Source organism: Megascapheus bottae, chromosome 17 (assembly GCF_031878675.1).
Source record: "Megascapheus bottae isolate mThoBot1 chromosome 17, mThoBot2.hap1, whole genome shotgun sequence".
Taxonomy (NCBI): domain Eukaryota; kingdom Metazoa; phylum Chordata; class Mammalia; order Rodentia; family Geomyidae; genus Megascapheus; species Megascapheus bottae.
The window spans coordinates 48,683,222-48,698,169 of NC_143525.1; positions in this window are offsets into that span (position 1 = coordinate 48,683,222).

Consider the following 14,948-nt stretch of genomic DNA (forward strand, 5'->3'; position numbering starts at 1 on the left):
AGTCTGGAGGTTCTGTCCAGCCTTCCTCCTCTTCTGCATCTGGGCCCGCAGGTCCACTCTGTCTTGCAGTCTCTCAGTATCCCGGGAGTCTTCCGTAGCGGCCTCACTATCTCCTGAGATACATCCCACTCTGCACCTGCTTGCCTGCCGAGGTTTCACAGGGGGCTGCTGGCTAATGGAGGGCAGGGTGTGGGGGGGGAAGGGGGCTCCTGTGCCTGCATGCACTTGCCAACATGAGACTTGAACTCAGGGCCCGGGCAGGGGAAGGGTAACAGCTCTAGCAAAGACTGAAGACTGTTAAGTGGAGAGCCCTAGCAGGTCCTCAAGTAGGGGTGTGGCAGAGGAAGGCTTAATTTCCCCAGCCAGCCTAGGACGACCCTTCTGGGAAGAGGAGGCCAGGGAGAGCCACCCCAGAAGTTCCAGGCTTCTCATCCAGGTGGGGCCGTGTGCCCTCAGCCAGCACCCAGGACAATCACTCCTTTGCAATGCAACCTGGAGTTCGTTGCTTCATTAATTCAATAAATGTTTATTGGGGACCAGCTGGCTGCGGGAGTGCCTGCGTGGCACAGGGGCTGGGCCAGGGTGTGTGTGGGCCACCACCCGTGCCAGGCCAGACTGCAGACGGGGTGCTTCCTCCCCCCAGGGCTAGGAGCAGCTCCCCACCTCTCCCGGCCCACGGTGGGCCCAGCAGGGTGACAGCACCCCCTGGCCGGCTGGGGTGGGGCCTCTGGCAGGCCCTCCCAAGCTGGAGGGGTGGGGGTGGGCCATGGCAGCCGGCTGTTCCCGGAATGGGGGTTCAAAAGTTTGTCTTTTGTTGGCGAATATGTATGTGGTCTTAATTACACGCAGCACTTATCTCCCTCCCCACAGATGTCTTCTCGGGACTCTGCAGATCCCAGGGCGAGCGGGGCGGGGTGGGGAGCCGGGGCGCAGGGGGCGGGCGATGCGCACCCAGCCTGGGCGGCCGGGGACAGGAAGGGGCCCCTCGGTGGGCTTCAGAAGCCGCACCTGGGCGGCGGGCGGGCGGGCGGGAGGGCGGCGACCGCAGCCAGCGCAGGCTCACCTGGCCGCAGCCCGGGCCGGCAGGGGCGCCGGCGTCCGCGGGTTCCCCTTCCAGTGGGTGGGGGAAGAGAGGCCGGGCGTCCCCTGCTCAGGTAGGGCTCACCGCTCCTTGGAAGCAGGAGTGGCCTTCCCCGTTTTGTAGATGGGGAAACTGAGGCTCAGAGGCGTTGCAGCTCTAGGGGACCCCCGACAGCGGGGATCGGGGCTCCCCTGCGTTCAGGGCGGGGCGTCCCTTCCCCGCCTCCCCACCAGGTCCCGGCTTGGGCAGAGCCCTTGGAGATTCCTGGAAGCGCCCTCGGGTCCCCTCCCCGCATATCCGCCCCTTCTCTCCCCCGAGTCCCCCCCCTTCCCGAAGCTGGGGCTCCAAGGCCATCCTGGGTGCCCCCCCCAGTGTGCTCTGCGCGCCCAGGGCCCCGCGTCCCGCACCCGGAGGCCGGCGGGCAGGCCCGGCTCGCGGGGATGGGGCGGGAGGCGCCGGGCAGGTCGGAGCCGGCGGCAGGTGGCGGCCCGGGGCCTCCGATCCGAGCCGCAGCGGCGTCTTGGCCCCCGCCCAATCTTCGCCTTCTTCTTGGGGTGCGCGGAGGCCCCGCGCGCGTGCGGCGAGGGCGGCGAGGACCTGAGCGCCTCGCTTGGCCGCAGTCCGCTGGCTGGGCCCGGGCTGGGGTGCGCTCCGGCCACGCGCACCCCAGACCCCGGGGGAGCTGGGCCGGGCAGGGGGTCCCTCTCCCGGCGGAGACCCTGGAGCGGCCCGCGCCCGGCCACCTGGTGACTGCGGCAGGGCCGGGCCTGGACGGGGGGCAGTGCGGCCCCGGGGGAGGCGGGGAACCGGTGAGCCAGGTCGGGGAGGGCCCCGGATGTCGTCCCACGTCTCTGAGGACCCCGGACAACAGGGTCCCCCCCCCCCCCCGGTGCCCAGGGCTCCCAGGCCCCCTCGGGCCCCTGGAAGAATTGGTTCCCACCAGCCAACCTGTTCCCACAGCCTGAAGTTGCCATGGTGACCCCCTCCCACCTTCAGCTACAGCTTTTCCAGTAAAACCACTGCAGAAATCCATACTTCCCGACAGGCACGCCCCCGGCCCCCACCCCCATCTGCGCCGGGAGCGGCTGCGGCTTAACCCTGCGCATGCCAGGGGCTTCGGTTTAGGGGACGCGGGGTGGGGGGAGCAGAAGTCCCCAGTGCGGGAAGCGGGGGGCTCTGCGCAGAAGAAGGGTCCCAGGAGACCCCGGGCAGAGCTGCCTGTCCCATCACTCACAGCCTGGACCAGGGACCCGAGCCGCTCCAGGAAGCTGGAGTTGAGAAGTGAGGCTGCTCTGATTTAGCCTCCCACTCCCGGGACTCCAGGAGGCCTTGCTGGGGCCCCGGGGGCCTGGCTGCAGCCTCCAGGAGGAAGGCCAGCTGCCGTTAGTGGCTCTGCCAGCTGGGCCCGCGGAGCTGCCAGCTGGGCCCGCGGAGCTGCCCCTTCTCCTCTGCCTCTGTGGGCATTAACCCTTTGCTGGAGGCACAGGGCTTGTGACCAGCAGCCTGGTTGTTTTGCAACCGCAGCTCTGCCCTGGGGGCTGCTGGACTCCCTCAGGAGAGATGGGGGTGATGGCCCCCCTGCAGCTCTCCAAGTCTAGGGGTGAGGGTGGCCCTCAGAGCTGAGGCCCCCCCAGGAGCAGGCTGCCCGGCCTCTCTCCGGGAGGGGGCTGGGAAGGAGGTGGTGGGCTCAGGGCTTGCTCCTGCAGCCGGCCAGGCAGCTCTCATTCACTTCCTCAGCCCGAGCGGGGAGCCTGAGGGGGAGGCTGGTGGTGTGTGCTCTAATTGTTCTCTCTGTAGCCCGGATGAATAATTGAGAGGTCTTTGAAGAGAATTAATTAGGCTGCTTATTGACTGTAAATGCTTGCTACAAATGATGAAGGAAGGCTGGCCACTTGTGCAGGGGCCCAGCTGGGGCAACCTGGACAATTCATTCACCCGCAGCTCCCTCCAAGGCCCAGGGGCCCTGCATGTGCCTGGGGATGGAGCCCCCTAAGCCCCACCTGACACCCTGACTTCTGGGATTGACAGATAGCACCCCCCCCCAGTTCCATCCACCTTCTAAGACGCAGGATGGAGCTTCCTCTCCCAAGGTGAGGCTCAAGTGTGGAGGCCAGGCTTTGGACAGAGCCCTCAGCCCTCAGGGAGAGGCACCCTCACAATGTGGGGGGTGGGGGGAGCTGCTGGGCGGGGCCTGGGCTCCATCAATCCAGCCTACTCACACAGCCTGGGCCACTTTCGGGAACTTGGGAGTGACAGGAAAAGAAGCAAGCTTTTGTGCCTGCCCTCCAGGCAGAGGTCAGACAGTAAACATGCCTGCATTTGGGGCTGTGCTGGTGTGCACGGGGCTGGCAGGCGTGGCTGGAAACGCTGCATTGATGGATGGGTACTGGGAACACACTCACCTAGGCTTTCCCCCCTGCCAGGCCAGTTCAAATGGCCAGGGGTACACACGGGAATGATCCCGAGGCTGCAGAGCCTCAGGCAGCACCTGGCATGGATGGAACACAGCGATGCCCCAGAACAGCAGTCATAGAAGTGGTAGGGTGGGGTGCAGACAGCCCCAAAGCAGTGCAGGAACAGTGGGAGGTGGGATCCTCTCCAGCTGCGGGGTGCCAGCCAAGAGTCAGGGCAGGCACCAACTAGCACAGAGACCTGGAACAGAAGCCTTAGGCTGGGTGGTTGCAGGGGAGCCACTTGGGGACTACTGTGGGTATAAGGAACGGGCTGAGATGTGGATCGGGGATGGAGCATAGGACTGTTCTGAGACACATGGAGGGGAGGACCCGGCAGAACCCACTGACTTGTGATGTGGGGATGAGTGGGCAGAGATGAGTGGAGCCAATGGCTCACACCTGAAATCTTAACTACTCAGCCGAGGCTGAGCTCTGAGGATCACAGTTCAAAGCCGGGAAAAGCCCAAGAGACTCATCTCCAATTAACCAGAGAAAAAGCCAGAAGTGGAGCTGTGGTTCAAGTGGTAAAGTGCCAGCTGTAAGCCACCAAGCTGTTGGCCAATGTCAAAGGAAGGATTTGAGCCCATTGCTTGTCTCCCCCTCCTTTTTTTTTTTTTTTTGCCAGTCCTGGGCTTGAGCTCAGGGCCTGAGCACTGTCCTTGGACTTTCTCAAGGCTAGAGCTCTACCACTTGAGCCTCAGCACCACTTCCGGCTTTTTTCTATGTATGTGCTACCGAGGAATCGAACCCAGGTCTTCGTGCATGCTAGGCAGGCACTCTACCACTAGGCCAAACTCCCGGCCCCTTCCCCTCCTTTTCCTCACCTCTGGGAACTATTCTCTCCCTCTGGCTGGGGACAGCTGCAGTGATGGGAACAGACGGGCACATTCTCCACAAATAGACATCTGTCTGGCTTCAGAAACCAGGAGTAGAGAAGAGGAAGTCTTCTCCCTCTAGATGGCAGAACCTTGTATTTGGCCCTATTCTTTTTTTTTTTTTTTTTTTGCCTGTCCTGGGGCTTGAACTCAGGGCCTGGGTTCTGTCCCCGAGCCTCTCTGTGCTCAAAAGCTAGCACTCTACCACTTGAGCCCCAGTGCCACTTCTGGCTTTTTCTGTGTTACATATACACAGAAAAATCCAGGGCTTGATGCATGCTAGGCAAGCACTCTACCATGAAGCCACATCCCCAGACCTTCAGGCCCTGCAGATATCTTCTTTCTCATCCACAGTCTGCAGGATGCTTAGTGTGTCCATACAGCCTCTCCTCTTGAAAGGAACCAGGAGCAGGCTCCAGTGGCTCATACCTGTATTCTTAGCTAGCGACTCGATGCTGAGATTTGAGGATTGTCATTCAATGCCAGATAGGAAATGCCCTGACATGTGGGGCACACACAAGTGGGGACCAAGATACTGGGGAGAGCAGGGCTTGTATAGACACATGACCAGAGAGACTCATCAGATGTTTCTACCTGACTCTGAATCAGACTCTGGAGGATGGAGAGTAATAAAAGGGCTGCAGGTGCATTTCAATAGTTGAGCACATACATACTTAGCATACTTGAACCAGTCCCCAGCACCTAAACAAAGACAAGCTCAGTAATTTGGAACTGTTCTTAAGTCAGACAACGAGAGTCCACCTGAGCTAGTATTTCCTCTGCCTCAGCTAACTAGCTAGTGCCTCTGTCATTCCCAAGTGCTGATGGTGACTTCCTTCTGGTTCCCCTCTGTGTATCAGAAAGCTGTCACCATCTTTAGGCTTCATAACAAGTAGCTCGGTAATCTCAGGAGGTGTTTATTTTCTGCCCCCATCCCTGTGGGTCTGCCCTGCAGGGTTGGCTCTAGGCTAGAAGCTGGGTCCCGCGTCTGTGCCACTCATCCTTCTTGGACCAGCGTGCTTTCTGACAAGTGAATAGTCCTCCATGAGCTTTTTTAGCAGCAGGAAGAAGAGAGTTCATTGCACAAAGCAGATTCCAGGCCCAGCATTGGTCAAAGCAAGGCACGTGGCTCTGCTCAAAAGACAGCAGTATCGACAAGTCAAGACCTAAGGCTCAAAAGGCGCACGGTATCCTTAATAGGTGGCTATTAAATCCAAAGAGTACAAGAGCGAGGACTCAATAACTGCATACGCAAAACTATGGACATGGTAATGGAAATACAAACATCACTACATAGACATAAAAACCTATGACTCTATAGACATAATGTTTTATTTCATAAATTAATGTTTCTATGACATACAAACCCTTAGCCTAATCGTGATTAAGTTCTGAATACTAAGTCCCAGTGATTGTAAATAGAGAGTCCCTCCTTGAACACTTGTATGTTAAACTTGTCATTTAAAATATGATGTAAAAATCAATGTTAATAAATTCTTAAAAAAAAAAAAAGACAGCAGTATCTATGTGTAATCATCTTACAAGAGAGTGAAGAGGCCGGGAGTTTGGCCTAGTGGTTAAAGTGCTTGCCTAGCATGCACAAAGCTCTGGGTTTGATTCCTCGGTACAACATACATAAAAAAAAGCCGGAAATGGTACTGAGGCTCAAGTGGTAGAGCTCTAGCCTTGAGAAAGTCCAAGGACAGTACTCAGGCCCTGAGCTCAAGCCCAGGACTGGCAAAAAAAAAAAAAAAAGAGAGAGTGAGGAGTCAGGATTCAATCCCACCCTCTCTTTTTGGTTTATTATGCAAACGCTTTTTAACAGACAGAAGAAGGGCATAAGGAATCCCCACGGGACGTCGCCCAGATCCCACAGTTATTAATGCCTTCCCGTATTTGTCTACTCTGTCCTTTTTAATCCCCGAACTTTCAAAACTTTCCATTGTGGCAAAGCATGCATAACAAATCTACCATATTAACCGAGTGTAAGTTGACAGCCCAGTGGCATTGAGTAACTGGCATTGCGCAACAACCACCCTGTGTCTGCTCGTCGTTTTCCATCTTCCCCAGTGTAGCAGTGTCCCCATTAAAGACAGCTCTCCATTCCGGGGCGGCTTCCTCACTGCTTTCCTTCCCCCGGACCCATAGAAGAGGCATGGCGCAGAATCTGTCTTTCCTTTCCTTTTCTTTTCTCTTCCCCTCTTCTTGCAGAACTGGGGTTTGGAACTCAGGACCTTGTGCTTGGCAGGCAGATACTTTTGAGCCACTCTCTGCGCCCTCTTTGCCTTTGCTTCTTTTTAGATATGGCCTTGCTTTTTACCTGGGCTAGCTTGGACGCCCATCTTCCCGGGCAGCTGAGGTGATAGGTATGACTGACGTGAAGGCTGGGTCAATTTTTTTGTCCCAAATCTGCTGCCAACCGCTCTTCCTAATTTCTGCCTCTGAGTAGCTAGGTGTATAGGTGTGAGCTGCCGAGCCTGGCTCCTTCTTCTTCTTCTTTTTTTTTTTTTGCCAGTCCTGGGCTTGAACTCAGGACCTGAGCACTGTCCTTGGACTTTCTCAAGGCTAGAGCTCTACCACTTGAGCACAGCATCACTTTCAGCTTTTTCTATGTATGTGGTACTGAGGAATCGAACCCAGGTCTCCATGCATGATAGGCCAGCACTCTACCACTAGACCACACTCCTGGCCCCTCTTTTTTTTTTTTTTCTTGTTTGGCCAGGAGCTTCAAGTCAGGGCCTGCACACTGTTTTTGAGCACTTTTGCACAAGGCTAGCACTCTGCCACTTGAGCCACAGCACCACTTCTGGTGTTTTCTGTGTAGGTGGTACCAAGGAATCAAACCCAGGGCTTGATGCATGCTAGACGAGCACTCTACCACTCGGCCATGCTCCCAGCCCGTTTTCATTCTTTTATTTTTAAGGCTGTAAGGATCTACTGTCTTTTGTGTTTGCATTAATTGATGGGTGGGTACTTGGGTGGCTCCCCTGTGAACAAAGCTGCAGTGAGCATCGGTCGGTCGGTCGGTCTGCACGTCTGTCCTCCTGTACAGACTCCAGTGCAGCTGCGGCGGCATTTCTGGGTCACCTGGTCACGATTTTCCTGAGGATGGACTCTCCCTTCCACAGTGGCTGTAGCACTTTGCATCTCCACCAGAGGCCAGCTCACAAGGGTTCCAGTTTCCCCAGGGCCTCTCCACATCCTCACCCCCGCTTGTTATTTTGTGTCGTGCGCTGTGGCTGGCCTGCTGGGCCTGGCCCTGTGCGGAGCTGTTGATTTGCATGGCAGTCTCCTTTTTACTCTGGTCTTTGAGCTGGGTTTCTGTTTCTTAGGACTGGTATGAGTTAGGGCGGTTCGGCAGGCCTAGCTTCAGATCCCACGGCCGTGGCTGTGGCTTCGGGATCAGCCCAGGTGGGGCTCCTGGCCCCACCCTCCTGTGGAGCTGTGCTGGGCGCCCTGCCTTCCCGCCCTGGAGTTGTTAAGGGGGCTGGGCCAGTCCTGCCTCAGCCCTCCTGAGGGAAGAGAAGCATGGCGAGGCCTCACATTCCATCACGGGGTTAATCTAGGGCCACACAGAGGGTGGCAGAGGGTCTGGGATCCTGGGCTTTGATGGGCGTCCTCCACTTTCTTGCAAGCTTGGGCAGTCCCAGAGGAGCTCAGGGAGCTTCTGGGAGTCCTCACGGGACCCACGTGGCTCTCAGTGGAAGGAGGTGGTGGCCACGTGTATGGAGAGAGGCCCTCGAGAGTCCAGCTGAGCTCCTGGGCTGCCATCTATACAGCACCAGAATAACTGGCTTGCATGATGACCCTCACAGGGTCTTGCTGTAGTTTGGATTTCCCTCTCCCCCCCCTCCTCCTCCTCTTCTTCTTCCTCTCCTTTCTCCTCTCCTCTGTCTCCTCTCCTCTGCTCTCTCAATCCTCTCTCTTCTCTCTCCCGCCCCCCCCCGCTCTGTTGTGGGACTTGAACTCAGGGCCTGGGTGCTGTCCCTGAGCTCTTTTGCTCAAGGCTTTACCACTTTGAGCCACAACTCCACTTCTGGTTTTTGAATGGTAATTGGAAATAAGAGTCTCCTTTTCGTCCCTGGTCTGGCTTTGAACTGTGATCCTCAGAATTCTCCTTCCTGTGTAGCTAGGATTACAGGCATGAGCCTGGGGTGCCCAGCCTGCTGTTTGAATCTTGAATGGTCCTCCAAAGGTCATGTGTTCAAGGCTCGGTGTCCAGGGTGGAAGCTTCAGGAGGTAGGCATTTAGCTGGGCGTCCTGGCACACACCTCTAATCCCAGAGTTCCAGACTCTGTAGCAAGTGAATGGGGGCAGGCCACAGAGCTCCCACACAGGGGGGCAGCCAATCCCAAACCTGAACCTAAACAAACCTCTTCTCTTTGTAAGCTATGGCTTCGGGTACTTTATGACTAACCCAGAACGTATCCATCTGGAGAGGAGGTGGGCTCTGAAGGCTGCTGTGTCCCTGTCATCGTTGGCCGAGTGATCCTGCCACAGGGTCATAGTGTAGTATCCTGGTCCTGGAGATGGAGGAGATGTCCTGGGAAGCTTGCATGCTGAGGATTGGTGAAGGGGGCTGCCATCAATGCATGGATTCGAACTCTTTGTGTCCCATCAGGAGCATGGATCTACACAACACGAATTTACTACCTAGGGCTTGCGAGGTCCAGAATCAAACAGGGTCTCCCTATATGACAATCAAGGGATTAGCGGGACCAGTTCCCTCTTTTATTTATTTCCCCCAGGCTTGGGGGCTTGAACTCAGGGCCTGGGTGCTGTTCTGGGCCTCTTTGTGCTCAAGGCCAGCGCTCTACCACTTGAACCACAGCACCTCTTCTGGCTTTTTCTGAGTATTATGTTGGAGAGAAGACTTTTCTGCCCAGGCTGGCTTTTGAGCCTTAGAGTAGCTAGAATTTCAGCTGTGAACTAACAGCACCTGGCTAAGGGCCAGTCCCCTTTGAGGACCCCAGGCTAGGACCTTGCATCGTGCCCAGCCTCTTCTAGGCTCTCTGAACTGCCTGCAGTCCTCGGGGTCTCTTCCTGCATGTTCAGGCCATGCAGCTGCCTCCTGCTCTCATGTCTGACTTCTGCCTTCTCGTCCTCTGAGGACACCTGGGGCCGCAGGTGCCCACTCAGAGAGCCCTGGGTCTTCTCCCCAACACGACCCTCAGCTGCACTTAGCCACAATCCTAGCCACTCTGGAGGCTGAGTTCTGAGGATTGCAATTCGAAGCCAACCAGGACAGCAGAATTCCTAAGACTCCCATCTCTAATTAATCACCAAAAAAGCTGGAAGTAGAGGTGTGGCTCAGGGGTAGAGCATCAGGCTTGAATGAAAAAGCGGAGCAAAAACAGAAGGCCTGAGTTCAAGTCCTAGCACTGGCATCAAAAACAAACAAACAAAACAAAACAAAAAGCCATGCTGTGTGCTGTCTGTCACTAAGTCCTCACCTGTGGTCAGGGCCCTGACGCCCCAACACAGGGCTTGAGGGGGGCGATGATGACTGGACCGTGAGGCTGTTCTCCTGGGGGACAGGGTGGCTTCCCCATCCGTTCTCCCCTCCCAGGGGCCTCATGGTGCCTCTGTACCTCCTTGTATGAGGGCACCAAGCTGTCAGCTCCAGAAGACTCTGCCCACTTCCTAAACCTCAATTCCCAGATGCAAGTGGCCACCCACTCCAGGCTGAACTTGTCCTCAGCTCCCCTCTGCCAGTGCTCACTCTGCCAGCCAGCCGGAGCCACCCAGGGTGCTGGAGGACGCCCTGCTGTCCAGCTCTGCATGCCACGTCCACCCTGGCTTTGTGCTGACCATGCTGGAGGCCTGTGCTGTGTCCAGCTCTTCACACACTGTCCCTTTACCTCCTGACCCCTGAAGCCCACTGCAGGACAGGGCATGAGGGGCTGGACCAAAGGTAGTCACAAGGCCACATGACCACCAGCGGGCACTGCCTGGAAGGGCTTCCCTTCCCTCTGCCCCGAACTGGAAAAGCTGGTGTGGGAAGGAGGCCCAAGAGGCTGGGCCTCTTGGAGGGAGTTTGTTAGGGGCTGAAGGGGAAGGAGTCCTCCTTTGTCCAAAAGGGCTGCTGTGGACCTGAACATGGGCTCCTTTCCTCTGGAAAGGGAACGGGGGAGGTGGCACAGATGCCTCCCTGCCCACTGCCAGGGCCTCAGGAGACCACCTGGAGCAGGAGCCAGGCGCAGGGAGCGGGGGCAGGATGGAGCTGGGGGCACAGCTGGGGCTGTGGGAGTTGTGAAGGGCCCGCTGGGGATGGGACTTACCAGCAGACAGCTCTGTGAGACCCCAAGAGGTTTCCTGGCTTCCCGGAATGACAGAACCCGGGGTGGAGGAGGGGCTGGCCCAGGTGCCAGCTCTCCCAGCAGCCAGCCCTGCACCGAGGGTTCCCCCCTGCTCCCTGCCTCCCCACCATGCCACAGCAGGAGGGTGAGGCCCATGAGCCCTCCCTGGCTGGGGGTGGGGAGGCTGCTCCAGGCTGCCGCGGGTGATGGGACTCGGGGAGGCCCCTCTCCAGGGCCTGCTGGTGGAAAGGGGGTACACATGTCTCCCTGGCAGGCAGACTAAGGGCTTGTCCTGTGACCAGTTCTGGGCCTCTGCCCTGCACTGTGAGGGCACTGTCCCTGAGTTTCCTTTGCTCAAGGCTAGCACCCTACTTTTCTTTTGGTCGGTCGTGGGACTTGAACTCGGTCTGGGTCTGGGTGCTGTCCCTGAGCTCTTCAGCTCAAGGTTCCCGCCCTACCCCCTGAGCCACAGAGTCACTTCCGGTTTTCTAGTGGTTAACGGGAAATAAGAGTCTCACAGTCCTTAGTGCCCAGGCTGGCTTTTGACCTGCGATCCTCAGATCTCAGTCTAGGATTACAGGCCTGAGCCGCCAGCAGCCGGCTTCTACCATCTTTGTTTCCCAGTGTGAGGCCCATGAAAGCCCAAGATCTAGCAATAACATTATGCTCAGTGGTTCCGCTGCCATGGGCTTTTGGTACTTCACAGTTATTGTTGCAGTAATACTTGCATTCTACAGAATTATAACAATGTTCAACTACTAATGGGATTATTATTTTTTGTTTGTGTGTGTTTTCAAGCCATGGAAATAAAATTTGCTTCCAACAATGCAGCTGAATTTTCTGTCCCAAACACTGACCGTAAATCATACACATCACAACGCAATGCCTGGAAACACATTAAACATCTTTCTTGGAAAAAGTGCGCTCTGTTTCCATCTTGATGGGTCTCATGACGGAGTGGGGAATGGGGAGTGGGGGGGGTTGCCTGACCCATTGGGGCTCCTGGGCCCACTTCAAAGGAAAGAAAACACATGACACACAAAGAGGCCTTCCTTTACACCTCAGAACACCAGTGGTTGTGGGGGGGCAAAGGGACCCTAAGTGGACAGCTGGTGCTGAGTACCAGAAAGAAAAAGTATCAGGTGGTTGGCCCATGCTGGATGGACCCAGGGTCCAGTTCCCTGGATGTAGGAACAGAGAACCACAAACTTGGGTGGGGGCAGGGCTTCAAGCTATAGAACCCTATTGTTCCAAGGTCCTAAGACTCCAGGGGCCCACCCTTCCTGTCTTCCCCAGCTCCCGGTGGCCCCAGGCCGCTCTTAGTTTTGACCACACCTGATCTCACCTCTGTACCCTCTGCCACCTTGTGCAGCTCATTGCCTGACAGTGCTCTCTCTATTTCTGTCTCTCTGTCTTTCTCACTCTCTCTCTCTCCCTTTGCAGTCTCTCCAGTATTGGGGCTTGAACTCTGGGTCTTACACTCACTCTCACTTGGTTTCTTCCACTTACAGCTGGCACTCTTTCACTTGAGCAACACTTCCACTTCTGGCTTTCCGCTAATTAACTGGAGATAGAGGGTCAAAGACGTTCCTTTGTAAGCTAGAGCTGAACCTTGATCCTCAGACCTCAGTCTCCCAAGTAATAGGATTATAGATGTGAGCAATCATTGTTCCCAGCCCCCCTCTTTTGACGCTTAAAGGGATTTGAGTGGACTTGGGCCTCTCTTAATCCAGCAGATTCTCTCATTTTAGGATGCTTAACTTAATTACAACACCAGCAGCCTTCTTTCTTTCACCGGTTCTGGGTGACATATCTCCATATCTTTTTTGGGGGGGAGGTGCAGCCACTGTGACACTATCACTGACACCAGCAGAGTACCGGGTGGCAGGTAAAGGGGAAGAGTTGAGAAGCCTGGCAGGTCTCCTAGCGGGTGCTCGCAGAAGCTTTGTTCTGGTGCCTGGGGACAGGGCCTGGCAGGCCGTTGGTACAGATGCAGATGCCAAGTTTCTGGCAGGGACTGGACTTAGGCATGGTAATCCTAGCTACTCAGGAGACAGACCGGAAGGACTAAGGTTTGAGGCCAGCCCAGGCCTCATGGAGACCCCATCTCCACAAATAAACTAGCTGTGGTGACTCATGATACAGAGGAAGCAGAGGCAGGAGGATTGAGTTTAAGGTCAGCCCAGGTTTAGAAAGTTCAAGGTCAGCTTAACTTGCACACAGAACTTTTCTCGAAAAAGAGATGTAGTATAGCACACTTGCACAGCACACGCAAAGCTCTGGTTCTATCCCCAGCACTACTAAAAAAAGAAAATAGCAAGAAGCAAATGTTCATCAGCGCTTGTGTAGCTATAGTTGACCAAGCCATACAATGGAATATTGTCCAGCCATAAAACTCTACTTCAGAAGTAGAGTTGTGGCTCAAGTGGTAGAGAGTAAGCCTTGAGCACAAAAACTCAAGGATAGTGCCCAGGCCCAGAGTTCAAATCCCAGGACTAGAAGAAGAAAAAAGAATTCAAAAGAGAAGGGAAATTAAGCCAGGAGTTTGTCCGAGTGGTGGAGTGCTTGCCTAGCATGCACCAAGACCCAGGTTTGATTCCTCGGTACCACATATGTAGAAAACGTGCCAGAAGTGGTGCTGTGGCTCAAATGGTAGAGCTCTAGCCTTGAGAAAACCCAAGGACAAAGCTCAGGCCCTGAGCCCAAGCCCAGGACTGGAAAAAAAACAAAAAAGGAAAATCTGCTATAACACAGCAGAACCTTAAGTACAGCATGTGCAGTGGAAGCAGGTGCAGAATGACCAATGTTAGGATTCCCTTTCCAGGCGATTCCTAGAATGCACAGAAAGTAGATGGCTGGGAGGGGCTAGGAGAGGAGGGGACAGGAGTTCTGTGTGTGCGGGATGGAGTTTCTGCTTGGGAAGGAGTCATGTCCTGGAGACAGCCGGTGTTAGTGGCTGCAGAAGTCTGATGGTACTCAGAGACTGCTCTTGAAATCCTTACTAGTGGTTAGAATGACACATTGGATTTTTGTGTTTTTTGTGTGCTGATCCTAGAGTTTGAACTCAGGGCCTGGGTCTTGTCCCTAAGCTTGAACTCAGGGCCTGGGTATTGTCCCTAAGCTTCTTTTGCTCAAGATCAGTGATCTATCACTTGAGCCGCAGAGCCACCTGTAGCTCTTTTTTTTTTTTTTATGATTTATCAGAGATAAGAGTTCCATGGACTTTCCTGACCAAGCTGCCTTCAAATCAAAATCCTTGGATCTCAGCTTCCTGAGTAGCTAGGATTTACAGGCGTGAGTTGTCAGTACCATGACATGTCATATGTCAGGTCTATTACATGCATTTTCTTTCTTTCTTTCTTTCTTTCTTTCTTTCTTTCTTTCTTTCTTTCTTTCTTTCTTTCTTTCTTTCTTTTTTGCCAGTCCTGGGCTTGAGCTCAGGGCCTGAGCACTGTCCTTGGACTTTCTCAAGGCTAGAGCTCTACCACTTGAGCCTCAGCACCACTTCTGGATTTTTTCTATGTATGTGGTACCGAGGAGTTGAACCTGGGTCTTTGTGTATGCTAGGCAAGCACTCTACCACTAGGCCAAACTCCCGGCCCCATGCATTTTCTTTTTTAAGGAAAGCATCTCTTGGGGAGCAGGAGCCTGTGGACTGGATGGGCCTGGTGATGACATGGACCAGGAATGGCCAGGCTGTGGTGGGGGCCGCACAGTGGGGAAGAGGTAGAGGAGAGATAGAGGTGTCTCCAGTGAGGTCAGGCATGACCTCTGCTGAGTGGACTTCCGACATCTCCAGAACGTGCGTGGACAGAGGTCTCTGGGGCCCGCACCAGTGGCTGCGACAGTGGCTGTGTCTGTGGCCCTGAGGTTCCTCTGAGCCTCTTCCTCTAGGGGCCATACTGCCCAGGGGGCTGCCACCCCTACCTTGGCACACAGAGTGCTTGCTATACAAGCAGCTTCTCCTTGCTTGTGTTCTTGGCCTCCTGGGTTTCTGGGGGTCCCGTGGGGAGCCCATCAGAGGGATCTGGGCGCTTCCTGGACTTCTCCCTACAGGGGAGTTCAAGCCAGCAAGTGGAGAAAAGGCCTGGGGATCCATTGTGGTGACTGTCAAGAGTACTCCATCCATTCATCCGCGCACCCAGTCTCTCAGTCATCCAATTCATTCCCTCACTCATTCTGTCTTTCCGTAACTTGTTCATTCACTCATTCATTCACCATTGACTCATTCACTCAGTCA